This window comes from Trachypithecus francoisi, unplaced genomic scaffold (assembly GCF_009764315.1).
Source record: "Trachypithecus francoisi isolate TF-2019V2 unplaced genomic scaffold, Tfra_2.0 Lachesis_group4, whole genome shotgun sequence".
Lineage (NCBI taxonomy): Eukaryota > Metazoa > Chordata > Mammalia > Primates > Cercopithecidae > Trachypithecus > Trachypithecus francoisi.
Genome location: NW_022681469.1, coordinates 30,593,657 through 30,606,946, shown reverse-complemented (window position 1 = coordinate 30,606,946; position 13,290 = coordinate 30,593,657).

Here is a 13,290-nt window from a genome sequence, read left to right as displayed (position 1 = left end):
GAGACCAGTTTGGCCAACATGGTAAAACCCTGTCTCTACTAAAAATACAAAAATTAGCCCAGCGTGGTGGTGCATGCCTGTAATCCCAGCTACTTGGGAGGCTGAGGCAAGAGAATCACTTGAACCCGGGAGATGGAGGTTGCCATGAGCTGAGAACACACCACTGCACTCCAGCCTGGGTGACAGAGCCAGACTCCATCTCAATAAATAAATAAATAAATAACAGCTTTGGTCCCTGAATTCACCTGTTGGCCCTGCAGTCAGTTGGGGCTGGAGGGAGAAGGAAAGGAGAAATGTACGATGAATTCAATTCAATTCCATGCAAGGTCAGAAGCCTCTCTCTCCTTCCTAGAGCCTCCACTGCGTGAGAGCCTTTGTCTGGGCCTGGCAGTCGTCTCACAGTCCCTGCCCCAGTCCCTGCCCCAGTCTAGCTTGGGAAGGGGTGTAAAACTGCTTTCCAATGTGGCTGTTTCTTTGACACACAAATGTGATGGCAATGAACTCCCAGAAAGGGCCCCCCAGTCCAGCAAGAGTGGTAGATGCTGGGGGAGGAAAGGAGAAAGGTTTCCAGAAAGAGTGATTGCTGAGCTGAGAATCAGCTGGAAGGAGGAGAGAAAAGGTGGCATTCTGGAGAGAAGCACAGAAAGGAGAAATCGCATATGAGTGGCAAAACCTAGCAGAGTTCTATGTTGCTGGAGCCTGAAGTTTTAAGTTAGAAGAACAGGGAAATTTGGTCAAGCAAGCATGGACCCAATGGGCAGAGCTCTTAGTGCATCAGGCTAAAGTTGAGCCTTTGTTTCGCAGTTGATGGCCAGCCACCGTGAGGCTTTAGGTCAGGGAGAGGGCGACATGCCTGTTAGGGAGGTGACCCTGGCCAAGGCTGGAGTTTGAGATGGCTGATGTGGAAACCAGGGCACCTGTCCAGGGCAAGGAGATTGAGAATCTGGACAAATGCGCTGGCAACAGGCAGGTCGAGGTGGGGCGGTCTCAGGAATTATTTAGGAGTAACATTTTATACCCTCCCCAAGAATCGGCAGAGCTTGGCCAGTGACATGGCATAGAGGTGAGAGTGGAGAAGTCTTCAACAACCTGAAGCGTCTACTGTGGATGACTGTGGATCGTGGTGCCACAAACTGGAACAGATGATGTAGGAAAAAACTCCAGTGAGCTGGAAAGTGTTTCATTTCCCTGTATTCCTGCATTAAAAACCTCCCTAAAATGTGGCCTTAAATAACAGTTTATTATTTCTCATGATTGTGTGGGCCAAGAAATGGGCAGGGCTCAGCGGGGCAGTTTTGCTCCACACAACTTTACCTGGGGCCATTCACTTGGCTGTGCCCAGCTGATGGCTGGGCTGGAAGGTCCATGTGTCCCTCACATGCCCAGCACCTTGGTGCTCCTCCACATGGCCCCTGTCTCTCCAAGTGGCTAGCTTGGGCTTCCTCACAGCATGGTGGTCTTAGGATAGCTGAACTTCTTCAATGGGGTGGCCTCCCAGAGGGTGTATTCTAAGAGTCAAAAGCAGATGCTCTATATCTTCCAAGTCCTAATCTCAGAAATGACACAAAGTGACTCTGCCACATTCTATTGGGTACAAGAAGTCATCCAGCCCATATTTAAGAAAAGGAGAAACAGCCTCCATCTCTGAGTGGAAGGAGTAGTAAAGAACATGTGGTCATTTTAACCCACCACAGTGGGTGCTGTGAACACTGTGAGGCGCCACCTAGGTGCCCCTTCAGAATGGAGGCATTTGGTTCCCTGAGGGCGTATTGGCTGCTGTTACCTGGGTCCCTCTCCAGGAACTGTCCTCCCCTAAAGTCACACCCCCTCTCCAAGGAGAGCCACCATCCAGTGACTGGTGGGTGCGGGTGTACCAGAGCCCAGCTCCCAGAGTCTCTTTGGGACCATTCTGAAGGATCATCTCAGCTCTAGGGCTGTGGGACCGGCTGATGGCTCCGTGTGTCAAAGTTCAATTTCTCCCTCTGCCTGGTCTGCTTTCCTCACTCCCTTCAGATGCTGCTCCCGAGTCCTCCCCAGTCATCTCCTGCACTTAAATGCACCTCCCAGCATTTGCCAAGAACCTACCCAAGGCTAAGGAACCTGACCTCCACCAAGGGGCTGAGCTCTGACTGGGTGTGTAGTGGTTGGACAGCTTCTGGAATAGGCAGAGCCTCTGCAGTGGGCAGGGTTTGGGAGGCTGGAGGCTGGAGTCTGAGGGAGACATCTGGGCCTGTGATGGAGTCAGTAGAGTAAGGGGATCGGGAGGCTGAGGTGAAAACCATGTGAACATTTACTCAAACAATCTGCTAATGTTTTTGTTTGTTTTTTTGTGTGTTTGTTTTTTGAGACACAGCCTCACTTTATTGCCCAGGCTGGAGTGCAATGGCATGATCTCAGCTCACTGCAACCTCAGCCACCTGGGTTCAAGCGATTCTCCTGCCTCAGCCTCCTGAGTAGCTGGGGTTACAGGTGCCTGCCACCACACCCAGCTAATTTTTGTATTTTTAGTAGAGATGGGGTTTCACCATGTTGGCCAGGCTGGTCTTAAACTCCTGACCTCAAGTGATCCTCCCACTTCGGCCTCCCAAAGTGCTGGGAATACAGGTGTGAGCCATGCGCCCAACCGAAATCCGCTAATGTTAATTATCCAGTTGTTTCCAATTTTCATTATTATAAATATAATACATGGCCTGATACCTAAATTCTTTCATTCACAGCTCTGATCACTTTTTTTCCCTCATATTTTTAGAGACAAGGTCTCACTAGGTCTTGCTAGGCTGGTTTTGAGCTCCTAGACTCAAGCAATCCTCCTGCCTCAGCCTCCTGAGTAGCTGGAATTACAGGTGTGCACCACTGCACCTGACTCTGATTCCTTTTTTTAGTGAAATATTTTGAGTGAAATGATTCATCGCTTGAGTGAAATGATGAATTAAAGAATATGAGCATTCTTGAGGCTACCAGGATTTTCCAAGGCCCCTTTGCACACCACATTTACACAGCATTCTCCTGCAGTCAAATTCCCTAAATTCACAAGAGGCCTGATTTAGGGAAGGTCACTGATTCAGCTGGAGAGTTAATTATTCATTTGAATTGGTTTGTGCAAAAAGCTCCAGAGAGCCCACAAGAATAAACTGAAAAGCTATTAGAACTAACAGGCAAATTTAATAAAGTGGCTGGATGCAAAATTCAATAGCTTCCTCATCAACTAGCAATAACCAATTAGAAGATATAATGGCGGTGGGTGGACGGGGGAGCAGAGATAGCAACAACAATAACAAAAACACCTCAGATCCACTGCACCAGTGTTAGAAATGGAAACTATCTCTTATAACTTTGTAGACTTTTTGAAAACCCATGAAACAATTAATTAGATGGGAAATTATGCCATGTTCCCAAAGGAAAGGCTGCATGTTCTCTAGAGATGACCTGCAGGTTGAACATAATCCAATTAAAAGTCCAAGGAGATTTGCTGCTTTGTTGTTGTTAAGCATGCCACAGTTATTCTAAAGTTTACTCAGAAGAAATACATAGGCAAGAATAGCTGAAAAAAAAAATGTGAAGATGAATGAGGAGGAATTTTGCCTTATCAGATATTAAATATACAATAAAGCTAAAATAATGAAAATAGTGTAGCCGTGATGCAAGAATTAGCAGACACATCAGTGAGGTCATATCTACAAGCAGGAGTTCGTGTACAAGAGGCTAGTGTCTAATGAAGATGGAATCACGCTGCTCTGAGGCGAGGTGGCATTATTTGGTAAGTGGTACAGAGAAAATTGGTTAACGATTTGGGGGGAAATACTCTCACATCTCACATTCAAATAAGTACATTCCACGTGGATGAAAGAGTTAAATGCTGTTATGGGTTGAACTGTGTCCATAAAAAAAAGATATGTTGAAGTCCTAACCCCCAGCACCTCAGAATGTGACCTTATTTGGAAATAGTTTCATTCCAGATGCAATTAATTATGCTAAGTTGCGGTCATAGGAGAGTAGGGTGGGCCCCAATCCAATATGACTTACATGCTTATAAGAAGATGGCATGTGGAGACAGAGGCAGAGACTGGAGCTCCAATCTGCTACCAGCCAAGGAAGTCTGGGGCTACCAGAAGCTGGAAGTGGCAAGGAGGGATCTTTCCTTTATGAGTTTCAGAGGCGGAGGCCCTGCTGACCCTTGATCTCAGACTTCCAGCCTCCGGAGCTGTGAGACCAACATTTCTGTTGTTCTAAGCCACCCAATTGGTGGCACTTTGCTACAGCAGCCCTAGGACACTAATACAAATGTCTAATTATAGAACCATGTTAAAAATTCAGAGGAAATATAGGTAAAAAAAAAAAAGTATATACTGTACTTGCAAAAGCAGTAAGAAACTTTGGGAATGATAGCAAGAGGAGTCTACAAAATTTAAAAAATAAAACATTTTTTTTTTGTTTGTTTGTTTTTTTTTGAGGCGGAGTCTCGCTCTGTCACCCGGACTGGAGTGCAGTGGCCAGATCTCAGCTCACTGCAAGCTCCGCCTCCTGGGTTTCCGCCATTCTCCTGCCTCAGCCTCCCAAGTAGCTGGGACTACAGGCGCCCGCCACCTCGCCCGGCTAGTTTTTTTGTATTTTTAGTAGAGACAGGGTTTCACCGTATTAGCCAGGATGGTCTCGATCTCCTGACCTCGTGATCCGCCCGTCTCGGCCTCCCAAAGTGCTGGGATTACAGGCTTGAGCCACCGCGCCCGGCCAATAAAACATTTTTTAAAAGCAGTAAGAACTTTATAAGCATAAAAGCAATGGAAAAAATCCAAAAGGAAAATCAAGCTTTATATGAAAAATAGGTTTACCAAAACTAAAAGGTAAACAGCAAACTTGGAAAATGACAACATTGCCACTATTCTTTTTTTTTTTTTTTTTCTTTGAGATGGAGTCTTGCTCTGTCCCCCAGGCTGGAGTGCAGTGGTGTGATCTCGGCTCACTGCAAGCTCCACCTTCTGGGTTCACACCATTCTCCTGCCTCAGCCTCCCGAGTAGCTGCGACTACAGGCACCCGCCACCATGCCTGGCTAATTTTTTGTATTTTTAGTAGAGACGGGGTTTCACCATGTTAGCCAGGATGGTCTCGATCTCCTGACCTCATGATCCACCTGCCTCGGCCTCCCAAAGTGCTGGGATTACAGGCGTGAGCCACCGCACCTGGCCCCGACAACATGGCCACTATTCTTAATGAGTAAGGAGAACCTTAAAACCCCACTAGAAAATTGGGTGAAGAAGACTAGGCAAGGTGGCTCATGCCTGTAATCCCAGCACTCTGGGAGTCCGAGGTGGGCGGATCACCCGAGGTCAGGAATTTGAGACCAGCCTGACCAACATGGAGAAACCCTGTCTCTACTAAAAATACAAAATTAGCTGGGCGTGGTGGCACATGCCTATTACAGGTACTCAGGAGGCTGAAGCAGGAGAATTGCTTGGACCTAGGAGGCAGAGGTCGCAGTGAGCCGAAATCATGCCATTGCACTCCAGCCTGGACAACAGGAACAAAATTCTGTCTCAAAAAAACAAAAGAAAGAAAATTGGGTGAAGAAAATAGACAATTCACACAGAATATACATGACTATAAACATAAAAAAGATCCAACCTTGCTAGTAATCAAATCCATATAAATAATTTTTTGCCTTTCAAATTAACTTAATCATGATAGGGTACAGTAAAACTTGTATCCTTGTATCCACCTCCATGATACCGTACATGGTATAAATTTCTACAATATTTAGAATATAATCTGGTGCTATGTATAAAGAGGCTTTTTAAAATTCATACCCTTTGACTCAGTAATTCTCCTTCTAAAAATCTATCTTAAGGAATTAATTAGAAAGTTAGGCCAATGTTTATCTACAAAGATATTCATCGCTGGACAGTGACTCATGCCTGTAATCCCAGCAATGTGGGAGGCTAAGGCAGGAGGATCACTTGAGCCCAGGAGTTTGAGTCCAGCCTGGACAACAAAGGGAGACCCCTATCTCTACAAAAAATGAAAAAATTAGCTAGGCGTGGTAGCACACACTTGTGGTCCTAGCTTCTCAAGAGGCTGAGGTGGGAGAATCGCTTGAGCCCTGGAGTTTGAGGCTGGCAATGAACTATGATTGCATGACTGCACTCCAGCCTGGGTGACAGAGCAAGACTCTATCTCAAAAAACAACAACAAAAAGATGTTCATCCCTTCATTATTTATAGTAATGAAAAATTAGAAACTGCCTCAATGTCTAAAGGGAATCATGGCACATCCATGTGATGTTAAATTATGCAACCATTAAAGGTGGTGATTTCATTGTATTTAATGACACGGAAAATACAATTAAATGACATGGAACATTACACATATTTAATATTACATGGAACATCGATGTAATGTTAAATTATGCAACCATTAAAGGTGGTGATTTCATTGTATTTAATGACATGGAAAATACAATTAAAATGTAAAATTAAAGAGCTCAGTATTATATGCATAGTATTATTAACCAAATTTTATAAAACACATATCTACAGGGGGAAAAAAAGTGTTAAAATCAGCCAAAATACTTATTGTTTCCTCTGGATACCATGATTTATAGATGGTTTTGTTTTCATTCCAGTAAAATATATATAACAAAATTTTCCACTTTAACCATTTTTTAATATATAATTCAGTGACATTAAGTACATTCACAATATTAGGTAACCCATCACTACTATAATTTTCCAGAATTTTTTCTTTCATCTTCCAGGACTTTTTCATCTTCCCACACTGAAACTCTGTACCCATTAAACAATACCTCCCTCCCCATTGCCCTTTACCCTCAGCCTCTGGTAACCTCTATGGTACTTTCTGTCTCTCACAAATCAGCCTAGTGTAGGTATTTCATACAAGTGGAATCATATTATATTTTACCTTTGTCTGGGTTATTTCACTTAGCACAGTGTTTTTAAGGTTCATCCATGTTGCAGCATGTATCAGAATTTCATTCCTTTCTATGGCTGAATAATGTTCCATTGTACATAACTTAAATACCCCATTTTGTTCATCCATTCATCTGTTGATGGACATTTGGGCTGTTCCCACTTTTTAACTACTGTGAATAATGCCAGGAACAGTAATGTACAAGTTTATGTTCACATCCCTGCTTCCAGTTCTTTTGGGTATATACTTAGAAGAGTGAAATTCCTGGATCATATGATATTTCTATTTTTAATTTTTTGAGGAATAGTTGGTTTTAAGTTTTCAAAATTTTCTTCCGTGTTGCGGGAAGTCAGGGACCCCAAATGGAGGGACCCAGCTGGAGCCATGGCAGAGGAACATGAATTGTGAAAATTTCATGGACATTTATCAGTTCCCAAATAATACTTCTATAATTTCTTATGCCTGTCTTTACTTTAATCTCTTAATCCTGTTATCTTCATAAGCTGAGAATGTACATCACCTCAGGACCACTGTGATAATTGTGTTTTCTGTACAAATTGATTGTAAAACATGTGTTTGAACAATATGAAATCAGTGCACCTTGAAACAGAACAGAATAACAGCAATTTTTAGGGAACAAGAGAAGACAACCATAAGGTATGACTGTCTGCGGGGTCGGGCAAAAAGAGTCATATTTTTCTTCTTGCAGAGAGCCTATAAGTGGATGTGCAAGTAGGAGAGATATCACTAAATTCTCTTCCTAGCAAGGAATATTAATATTAATACCCCAGGAAAGGAATGGATTATTGGGGGGAGGGCTATAAACGGCCACTCCGGGAGTGCCTGTCTTATGCAGTTGAGATAAGGACTGAGATACACCCTGGTCTCCTGCAGTATACCCTCAGGCTTATTAGGGTGGGGGAAACACTCTGCCCTGGTAAATCTGTGGTCAGACTGGTTCTCTGCTCTGGAACCCTGTTTTCTGTTGTTTAAGATGTTTATCAAGACAGTACATGCACAGCTGAACATAGACCCTTATCAGAAGTTCTGTTTTGCCTTTTGTCCTGTTCCCTCAGAAGCATGTGATCTTTGTTCTGCTTTTTGCCCTTTGAAGCATGTGATCTTTGTACCTACTCCCTGTTTTACACCCTCTCCCCTTTTGAAACCCTTAATAAAAAACTTGCTGGTTTGAGCCTCAGGTGGGCATCATGGTCCTACTGATATGTGATGTCATCCTCAGCTGCCCAGTTGTAAAATTCCTCTTTTTGTACTCTTTCTCTTTATTTCTCAGCTGGCCAACACTTACGAAAAATAGAATCTATGTTGAAATGTTGGGGGCAGGTTCCCCCAATACTTCTGTGTTTTTCAGATTCTCTTTACTGAGCACGTATTGTTTTTATAATCAGAAAAAAAAATGAACATATTTATTTTCAAATGCCTCCTATTGCTTTTCTTTAAAAATACAGAATATATTCTTCACATATAAAGCACAGCTCCTTCAGAGCCAAGCAAAGGATCCCTCATTTTCCCCTTAACTGAGAGCAAGGGCTGAGCATGAACAAAATGCCTGCTTTAAAATGAACCCATGGCTGGGCACTGTGGCTCACACTTGTAATCCCAGCACTTTGGGAGGCCAAGGTGGGTGAGTCACTTGAGCTCAGGAGTTCGAGACCAGCCTGGGCAACACAGCGAAACTCTGTCTCTATAACAAATACACCAAAAATTAGCTGGGCATGGTGGTGTGTGCCTGTAGTCTCAGCTATTTCGAAGGCTGACGTGGGAGGATCACCAGAGCCCAGGAAGTCGAGGCTGCAGTGAGCTGTGATCACACCACTGCACTCCAGCTTGGGAGACAGAGTGAGACCCTCTCTCAAAAAAAAAAATTTACCCAGATTTGTTTTCATCAGGTATGGTAAGATGACAGACACAGAGAAAACTCTCTTTGCAAGAAGAGTTTGTTACACGGTTCCCAGGAGGAGGGGTATGTCATGCCTTGCAGGGCCACACAGGAGAACTCGGGTCAGCCAGGAAGCAGAGGGGGTGAGGGAAAAGCATGGCCCAGCGCCTTTAATGTACTTTCCAGCAGAAAGGCAAGGCAAGGCAGGGAAGCAGGCTTAGCATTGGCTAGTCTATATAACTTTGGCAGGCCCTGGCTATAGGGATGGTCCCTAGTTGTCCCATGCCTGGCCCTGGAGTGATTTAGGGCAAGGGGAATACTGGCTTGGTGTGTCAGAGTTTGATAAAGGAGGTGATTGGGGGTATGGGCTCTGGATTGACTAGTTTACATATGAAAGACACACTCAGTCAAGTTGTTTACTATCTCCCCAAAGTAGCTAGCCCTGGGAGGGGCAGTCTCTCCAGGATAATGCATCATAAAAACAACAACAGCACCTGATTAGTATAATGACATATGTTTCTCTTCACAGCAGTTTGTAATAGCAAAGGTTAGAAACCTTTGAATGGGATTTCCATCACATAAAGAACTGGTTACGTAAATTATGGTACACTGATAAAATCTAATGAGGCTCCCTTCAGAGGGAGGCATCCTCATGGCCTAATCACTTCTTTAAGGCCCCCATCTCAATACTATCACATTGGCAATAACTTGAATTTTGGAAGGGACACATTCAAACCATAGCAGAGATGTAATCAAATTAAGATGAAGTCATGGGGCTGGGCCTAAACCAATATGACTGGTGTATTTATAAGAAGAGGGAAATTTGGACATAGACCTATAGACACAGGGAGAAGATGGCCATGTGACAATGAGGCAGAGACTGGAGTGATGCATCTATATGCCAGGCAACACCAAGAATTTCCTCAGAAGGAACCAACCTTGCCAACACTTTGATTTTGGACTTCTAGCCTCCAGAACCGTAAGGGGATACATTTCTGTTGTTTAAGCCACCCAGCCTGTGGTACTTACAGTAGCGCTAGCTGACTAATATAGGCCCTTTCTCGACTTGCCCTAGAAGCCCAGGTTTCCTTGCTACAACCCTGGCAGAGGCTTCGGCACATTTCACCCCCACTCTCTGTGATTGGTTTTCACAAAGAAGCTCAAAGTGGAGGAATGATCTCTGGACATGAAGCCTGAGGACCATGCAAGCTCCTTCCTGCCAGAGGCTCTGTTCTGGGTTCTACCTGGCCTGGACTCTGAGGGCTCTGAGCAGGGGAGGTTTAGAACCCAGCATGGATCAAATATTTGAGACAAGTCAGCACTGATAGCTGGAATGTGAGCTCCCAAGTGGCAGAAGCTCACTCTGCTCAGGACCCTCTGCAGCTCCTGGGGGAGCACTGGCACAGAGGAGTGCACAGTTAATACTCGGTTAATACCAGTTGGCTGAATGAAGGGCAACCTATCTTGAGCCTGGCTTTTCTGATCCTTCAATGAGCATGCTAACATCATTCAACCTCTGACCTTGTGGTGAGGATCGAAGATATTAATGCCCACTAAACGCTTTTTATGATGCCTGGAAGCAACTGCTATCAATACCGCACCATGCTTTAGTAAAGAAGGCTGTTCCCTTAGAACAAAATTGGCAAGTGGGTCTCACCTCCCACGCTGACTCCAATTGTTGGGTGCGGTTGCATGGATTGATGTCAAAAGCCTCCCGAGGCCCAGTGGGCCAGATGCAGGGGCTGTCATGATCCCTTAGCAGTGTTTGCTCTGGAAAAGGAGGAACAGAGGCCCGGGTGCCATCTCCTCACAGCGCTCCACCCCTAGGGCCTGCTTAAATGACACAGCCAGCTCCTCAAGAGAGGCAAGACACATTCTCTTTCTGCCTGCAGTTGTGAGGGAAGAAGGGGCACCAAGGAGGGTGGGTCACCCCAGGAGCAGAGCCTGGCTCATATCCTGGTATCCCTGCAGAGGCTGGAGGTGGGGCCAGTGCCACCTGAGGACATGCAGCCTTCCCAGGATTCTGGTGTGTGTTCCCACCCCTAGCAGGAGAGATGTGGAAATTAGTCAATCACCCTGGAAGTGGGCAACCAGTCTTTCTCCCCTTTCCTGTGAATTCACTCAGGACACTGGGGACAAAAGGCATCACAGACCCTATCTCCCGTGCTCTTTTACAATGGCTATTTCATTTAGTACTAGGGGCCTTTTTGTCTCTATTTTATAAATGAGCAAAGAGGACTGGAGGTTCTGAGTGATTTGTCCAGGGTCATCCTCTGTGTCACTGCAGCCTCTGGGGAGATGGCTGTGAAAGTGGGCAAAGGGTGAGTTTCAGCTTCACGGGGCTGCAGCATCAGCAGCCTCTCTTGCCTGTCCGTCAGCACTGACAGGGGCAGCACCTGGCCTGACACAAGGCTCTCTGCTTCTTGCCCTCAGGACTTGCAGTCTCTTGGGAGGAGACTCAGTCTTTCTCTCGGTTCCTGCTTTTGTCCCTCACCTTCCTAGAGTAGCTCAGATCAGTTCACACTCCTCTACCCTAGACTACCCAGGAAAGGACATGATCCCTCATTAAGACCCAGCTATTGCCTAAGGGTCACTGAGGGCCTCAAAACCCAGAGGTTCTGTGGCAGGTACCTGGGAGCCCACTTGGCAGGCCTTGCCCTGGCCCACACATCACAGACTACTTTCACTGCACTGGCTATTAAGTGCCTGCTCGCTACTAGGGATTCCTTGGGGGTGGCCAAGAAAAGGAAAGACACCCCCACAGGGAGGATGGGCCCAGAAACAGACTTTCCATGGCTCTGATGAGGGGTCCTGAGAGGGGTCCTCGGTACTCTATTGAAGTGGAAGTCCCTGAATCTGTGTCCCAAGCTCTGAAAATACAAGAGGTTTGGGGCAAGTAGTGAGTGTGCTGTCACTGAAGGTCTGCAAGCAGAGGGTGAGGGACTGCTTGCCTCCCACAGATTTCCCTTCTGTCTCTTCTTCTGGGCCTCTGGGCCTGAGACAGGCATTTTACCTGATAAGATCATCCTCAGCACATGCCTGACACATAGTAGGTGCTTGGTCATTGTTAGCTGTTGTTATGAACCATTACGTGAGTTTAGAGTGCCCATCCTATTGCAGAGAGGGAGAGAGCAGAGACAAATGGTGATTCTAAGAACCTGTCCCCTTCCCTGGGACGCACTCCAGTGGCTGGTCGCCAGTTGCACCCACAGGCGGCTGGCTGCGGGCAGGAGAGCTGGCCTCATTCGTGCTGGCAGCTGTCCCTGCAGATGAGGATCGAGGGTATGTGACTGCCTGAGCAGCCACTTCAATCCTAATGTCCCTTTAATAGCTCTCGTCAAATTGCCATGGCTCTCCCCAGAGATTTTCATGGCTATGGAAAATAAATAGCCATTATCTGACCTCCAGGGGAATGAGGATGTCTTCAGAATTCGGGGAAAAGCAGTTATAAAACTGAATAGAGCCAGCCCACCCTTTCCCTATTAGGAACTTCTAAGGGAGTCCTAGCTACTGCCTAGGAAATCACAAAATAAATGTATTCACTCCTCAAACTCTCTTTTCACCTATTAGTATGTATATAACTACATTTGGCTTGTGGTAGATCAGGAGAGAGAAAAAACAACTACAAAAATATGTAATGATTAGTTTAATTTGTCCTAGGGTAGTGGGGAAAGAAGCTGATCAAGTAAAGGGTTTAATTTTATTATTATTATTATTATTATTATTATATTATTATTTTAGACAGGGTATCACTCTGTTGCCCAAGTTGGAGTGCAGTGGTATAACCATAGCTCACTGCAGCCTCAAACTCGTGGGCTCAAGCAATCCTCCTGCCCCAGCCTCCCCAGCAGCTAGGACTACAGTGTACACCACCATACAAGGCTAATTTTTAAATTTTTGGCAGTTTCACTATGTTGCCCAGGCTGGTCCTGAGCTCCTGGCCTCAAGGGATCCTCCCATCTCAGCCTCCCATAGTGTTGGGGTTACAGGTATGAGCCATCAAGCCCAGCTGGAAGTTTTAAAAACATTTCAACATTCAAAGAATATGAGAATAAAAATGCCCTTCCTTTTCTTACCACCTAATTTGGAAAAGAGAAACTATTTTTTTAATCCCAAAAACATTTGGTATAGCTGGCAAAAAGTGTTCTGTTCTTATACATGAGACAGTTCCTGAAATAGGCCCTAGAGACAGCATTCAGGGCCAAGTGGGACCTTGCTCTGGTACTAGCTCAGGTGGCCAAGGGATTTCAGGAGAGGGTCTGGACTTCCCCACATCCTGCTTTCATCAGCTCTAAGACTAGGTGGTGACACCTGCTTCTCAATGACCTTCACCAGGCTTGCTGGGAAGGTCATCTAAGAGACGTGAAAGGGTGCTGAAGATGCAAAAGCCTAAGCCAGGCAGTCCTCCTTGGCCTCGCCTCATGGAAAGGGGCAATGCCCCAGCCCAGCACACAACCAGGGCCTCGTGATG